We start from the raw sequence: 6,370 nt of genomic DNA, 5'->3' as shown, positions 1-6,370 counted from the left end.
AATAAGGATAATTAGTATTACCATATGAATTTTTATGAAGACTAAAGATTAATGCATGTAAAGCTTTGATCACACAGTAAGAGTCAATAAACCAAAGCTATTATTAGTTAAGGCAGAGATTCTTCAAACTGAGGAAATGAATGTTTTGATTTATGTTATGTGTTAACTTATGTGTCAAGTTGGCTATGCTAAGGGATGTCCAGATAGCTGGTAAATTATTATTTCTGTATATGTCCATGAGGGTCTCAGAAGAGAAGCTTTTGAATCAGCAGACTAAGTAAAGAAGATCACTCTCACAAATGTAGATAAGCATCATCCAATCTGTTGAGGACCTGAATAAAACAAAAACGTGGGGGAAAGGCAAATTCTCTCTACTTAAGCTGAGCCATCCACGTTCTTCTGCCCTCAGACATCAGAGCTCCTGGATCTCAAGCTTTCAGACTCAGACTGGGATTTACACTATTGCCCCACTCCCCAAGCCGATACTCAGGCCTTTGGAATTAGACCGAATTATACCACTGGCTTTCCCATAGCTCCAGCTTGCAGATAGCAGATTGTAGGACTCCTCAGCTTCCATACCCATGAATTCTTATAATAAATTTCGTCATACATATCTATGTATAGCCTATTAATTCTGTTCCTCTGGAGAATGCTGACTTATACAACATGATAATTGGCATCTGGTAGCAAAGACATCTGAATTGGAAGTATGAAATTGGGGAGAGCCTAGGAGAATGGTACTTAAGGAGATAAGAGAAAGTATGAAAAGTACCTGTCCTGAATTTGATTAGGACTTAACTAAGGATAGGAAGGATTGATGAGAAAGATGGGCAGCATCAGTTGAGGGCATTCAGTCATCAAAATTATCTTCTTTTCTACATAGCAAAGGAAAAGGGTGACTTTTTAAAAACTTGTATATAGTTTAAATGCTACACTAGCCATTCTCTAGAATTTACATAATATTGACACAATTTTTGCATTCCAGAAAACATATGTATTATAAAAGCCTTCTCAACTCTCTCTTTCCTGGAAGCTGCCATCCAAACTCATCGTTCATTTTACCTAAAAATTCTTGAAGAATTGAGTACTCATTATCTCTATTTCATCACCTCCTATTCACTGCTAAACATTTTTATAATTTGGCTTCTTTTTCCAGTATTCTAGCAATCGTTCTTGTGAGATTAATAATAACCTCTTAATTGTTTAACTCAATGGTTTCTTTTTCCAGTCCATATATTACTTGGCTCAATAATTAACTCAATAAATATTTGTTGGGTAAACTACTGCATTATAGACATCACGCTTTTATTGGGAACACAAAGAAAAAAAGAAATGGTACTGCTATCAAGGTGATCAGAGATTCTTTATTTAAGGAAGAAGGACGTCTGTTAAATAATTACATTGCAATGTTTGGAATGGAGTAGATACAATATTTATTTGCTGAATGAATGAATGGATGAATGCACGCATGCAAATTTACATGAATGAATACAATCTAATAAATGTTAAAATCAAGATAGTATAAAAGGAGCTATGGGATTACAAGGACAGAAATGTCCTCTGTATTGTATCTGCCTGACACTTATCATTTTATCTTCCCCTTGAAATTCTCTCCTGCCATGGCCCCCAATATTGAACTTATTTTCCATTTTTCATTTCTCCCAGTTTCCCAAATGCCTCTCCAATGGTGCAAGCTAGACAATTTGAAATCATCTCAATTCCTTTCTTTTCCCTTTATTTTGGTCATTCAAATCATGTACTAAATCTTTCTCTAATCCATCCTTTCCACTCTATCTCCACTGTGTCTCCTTTGTTTAGACTCATTATTTCTCCCCAACACTATTTTAATATATCAACTGCCATCAGGATATTCTCTTATTAAATGCAGTTCCTACCTGCAGTTAATTATCTTCCTAAAAATAAATTTGACCATTGACCATATTTCTCTGCTTAAAATCTTTCATGATTTCCTATTGATAACGGGATAAGGTGAAGCTTGTAAATCTGGCATATAAGGCCTTCGGTAGGGCCTCTATCTACTTTTCAAGCCTCATCTTCTACCTCACAATTTCTCTACATGGGACTCTGCACTGTTCTTTGAATATCCCTTGAAATTCATGCCTCAATTCCTTTGCCGAATTGATTTCCCTGTCTAACGTGCCTTTTCTTCCATTCTCTACCTGGAGGAAAAAAAAAAAAAAACTAACCATATTTCAAAAGCCAACTTGATAATTATCTCCTTTGTTAAAAGTTCTCTAGCACCACCACCATGGAGTTGGACAACTCCTAATCTGCGCTTCATGGCACTTTTGTTCATTCCTTAAACTGATTTGTAAAATTGGGTTCCATATGACCTATCTTCTTCCCCAAGGGCTATGGGCTGCCCACATGTCTTATTGATCTTTATGGTCCTAGTACATATCAAAGTATCCATGTCAATAAATATTTCTTAAATGGTTAATTATTCTATCATCTAAGCATAGGTTTTACTACTTTTTTTAACCTAGAAAACATTCCTACTTTTGTGGGTTGTTGTTTTTTTAATTTTGGCTCAGATTACAAAGCAAAAATAACTGCATCTTAATACAACATACAATGAAGTGAGCACAGAAAGAATCCTTGAGGCAAGAATGTGGAAAATATCAAAACATGAGGATTAACAGAGTTCATGGTCTCTGCCCTTAGATATGGTTGTGCAGGAGCAGTTTCTTCTCAGTTTTGAGTATTACTGTATACATGCTGGAGCTGAGGGTATGTGGAAGGCAAATGTCTGGAGTACTGTGGAGGAAACAGTGCAGAAGACTCAAGGTATGAAAATAATACTGCATGTTAAGATTTCATCATTTTTATACATTCTATTTGCATTCATTTAATTCTTACAAAAATATTGCAGGGAGAGGTGCTAGCATCACTGCTATCATTTTACAACCAACAAATAAAGGTTAAAAGCGATTAAATAACTTGACAAAAGTTACACAACCAATAAATGATAGAACTGGGTATTCATCTCAGGTTCTCAGACTACTGAGCCTTTGCTCTGCATTATACAGTCCCATGAAAAAGAATTCTGGGAGTGGGGGGGTGGGGATGATAGAAGCGTAGAAGATAGAAACTCTGTTCATCCCTCTGGTGACCAAATCAAAGTTGTGATGGAAACAAGCAGCAAGCAGCAAGGAAAAATCGCCTGGGATCTAGATGAACAAGCCATACAGCTAGGGGAAAATCCAAGAAATCACCCTGCAACAGCAGAAGGTAAGATGGGGCGAGGACACAAGGCTGCCTGGTCTCCAGCGGCTGAGTGAGATGGAGGCTGCAGCAGAGGCAGTGACAGCGGCAGCTGCAGGCACCGCATCTGCAAGCAGATTTTCACGGTGACAGATCTGCTCACTCTAAGCACCAATGCCGATTTGGCTGTGCACAGGGGGCACCAGGGACTTAAGGGAGACATCGTCAGTGTGAAAGCGGAGGCGAGACTCACTCTGTACAGAAGTACCAGTGGTATCCATTGTTCCCTGTTGAGCCCTCTCGCCTCCCAGTGCGTGGACACAGCGCCACCATAGCCTAGATGTTATCAAACTGGATGACAGAGGTCAGTCTGCCCAGAAGATTCCCTAAAATCCTGCCTCCCCCAACTCACGGCCCCACCCAAGCCACATCCAGGTATATCTTCAGCATGTCAGGTGCTTCTTGTTGAGCAGCGCCTAGACTCACACTGGAGGCAGCAGGCCTCAGTTTCTGGTGTGACCTTTTGAGGCAACTATAAGCACAGCATCTGTGGATTGCTTGCTGAATCTTAACAAATGGCCCCAGAGTGGGTAGAGGCTTGGGCTAAGTTTGGCCTGCAGCTGAACCCCTCTCAGGACTGTGCCACTGGACACCTACTTCACAAATCCACATTAATAAGACTGGGAGACTTAGGAGCTTTGCTTGGTACATAGAAATAGACACGGAAAGGCAGCCACAATGGGAAGACAAAGAAGTAGAAACCAAATGAGAGAACAGAACAGAGATCCAGATATAATGGAGTCAAGTAATCTAACAGATGCAGAGTTCAAAAAACTGGTTATAAAGATGCTCAATGAACTTTTGGGAAGTGTAGATAAATTCAATGAGAACTACAATAAAGAGATAAATAACATAAAATGGAAATGGAAATTATAAAAGGAATCCAGTCTGAAATGAAGAACATATTATCTGAGATGAGAAGTATATTAAATGGAATAGACAAAGAATAAACAAAGTGAATAAAGAAAAGGATCAAATGCCCTATCTAGAGGATGGGAAAGCCAAGGATGCTCAATCAGAATGGCAAGAGATAAGATGCCAAGACTACAAAAATAATTTAAGGAGCATATGGGACACTATCAAAGGTCAAAATATCCATCTGATCAGCATATCTGAAGGAAAACAAGATGCTGAACAGCTGTTTGAAGAAATAATGATGAAAAACTTCCCTAACCTGGTGAAGGAAATGGACATAAAACTCCAGGAAGTTCAGAGAATCCCAAAAAACAGGGATTCAAAGAGGCCCACACCAAGACACATCATAATTAAAATGCCAAAGTTTAAATACAAAGAAAGAATATTAAAAGCAGCAAGAGAAAAGCAGATAGTTACCTATAAGGGAACACCCATATGACTGGCAGCTGATGTCTCAAAAGAAACAACACAGGACAGAAATGCTTGTAGATGAAGACCCAAGATCTACAACCAAGGATACTTTATCCAGCTATCATTTAGAGTTGAAGGACAGATAAAGATCTTCCTAGACAAAAATAATCTAAAGGAATTTATCACTACCAAGCCAGTATTACAGGAAAAGTTGGAGGGACTTCTTTAAAAAAAATCATGGGCTCTCTGTGTCCTCCTGTGCAGTGCCAGCCACAACCCTGAGACACAATGGTGAAGGTCAGAGTGAATGGATTGAGCTGTAATGGGCACCTGGTCACCAGGGCTGCTTTTCACTCTGGCAAAGTGGACATTGTTGTCATCAACAACCCCTTCATTGACCTCAACTACATGGTCTACATGTTCCAGTATGATTCCACCCATGGCAAGTTTAAAGGCACAGTCAAAGCTGAGAATAGGAAGCTTGTCATCAATGGAAAGCCCATCACCATCTACCAGGAGTGAGATCCCACCAACATCAAATGAGGTGATGATGGTGCTGAATATGTTGTGGAGTCCACTGGTGTCTTCACCACCCTGGAGAAGGCTGGGGCTCACTTAAAGGGTGGAGCCAAGCGGGTCATCATATCTGCCCGTTCTGCAGATGCCCTCATGTTTGTGATGGGTGTGAACCATGAGAAGTATGACAATTCCCTCAAGATTGTCAGTAATGCCTCCTGCACTAACTGCTTGGCCCCCCTGGCCAAGGTCATCCATGACAACTTTGACATCATGGAAGGACTCATGACCATAGTGCATGCCATCACTGCCACCCAGAAGACCGTGGGTAGCCCCCTGAGAAGCTGTGGCATGATGGCCAATGGGCTACCCAGAACATTATCTCTGCTTCTACTGGCGCTGCCAAGGCTGTGGGTAAGGTCATCCCTGAGCTGAATGGGAAGCTTACTGGCATGGCCTTCCATGTCCCTACCCCCAATGTGTCAGTTATGGATTTGACCTGCCACCTGGAGAAAGCTGCCAAATAAGGTGACATCAAGAAAGTGGTGAAGCAGGCATTAGAGGGTCCCCTCAAGGGCATCCTGGGCTCTACTGAAGACCAGGTTGTTTACCATGGCTTCAACAGTGATATACACTCTTACACCTTCGATGCTGGGGCTGGCATTGCCCTCAATGACCACTTTGTCAAGCTCATTTCCTGGTATGACAATGAATTTGGCTACAGCAACAGGGTGGTGGACCTTATGGTCCACGTGGCCTCCAAGGAATAAGAGCCCCCTGGACCATCAGCCCCAGTGAGAGGAAGAGGCCTTTATCTCCTGGAGAGTCCTTGCCCCAAATCGATCCCCCAACACACAGAATCTTCTGACCTCCAGTTTCCATCCCATACCCCATGAAGAAGGGGAAGGGCTTAGGGAGCCCTACCTTGTCATGTACCATCAGTAAAGTTCACTGAACCCAAAAGAAAAAAGAAAAAAAGAAAAAAACGTATCAAAAACAGGAATAAAGAATGGTAACTACATCCCTATCAATAAGTACCTCATATGGAAAAGAATTAAGTGCTCCAACTAAAATATAGAGTGGATGAATAGAAAGGAAAACAAGACCCCTACATGTCACCTCTAAGAAACTTCAGATTAAAAGACACACAGAGACTAAAAGGAAGGAGATGGAAAAAGACATTGCTTTGATGGACTTAGAGGGTATTTAAGTCAGACAGAGAAAGATAAACACTATATGATTT

At 40.7% G+C, this 6,370-nt stretch overlaps 1 pseudogene; it reads left to right on the top strand.

Annotated features, from left to right (window-relative positions):
* Positions 1–4,881: 4,881 nt before the first annotated feature.
* On the top strand, positions 4,882–6,090 carry LOC105303212 (annotated as a pseudogene).
* The last annotated feature ends 280 nt before the right edge of the window (positions 6,091–6,370 follow it).

This window comes from Pteropus vampyrus, unplaced genomic scaffold, assembly GCF_000151845.1.
Source record: "Pteropus vampyrus isolate Shadow unplaced genomic scaffold, Pvam_2.0 Scaffold302, whole genome shotgun sequence".
Lineage (NCBI taxonomy): Eukaryota > Metazoa > Chordata > Mammalia > Chiroptera > Pteropodidae > Pteropus > Pteropus vampyrus.
This window is presented reverse-complemented; position numbering and strand designations above follow the sequence as displayed.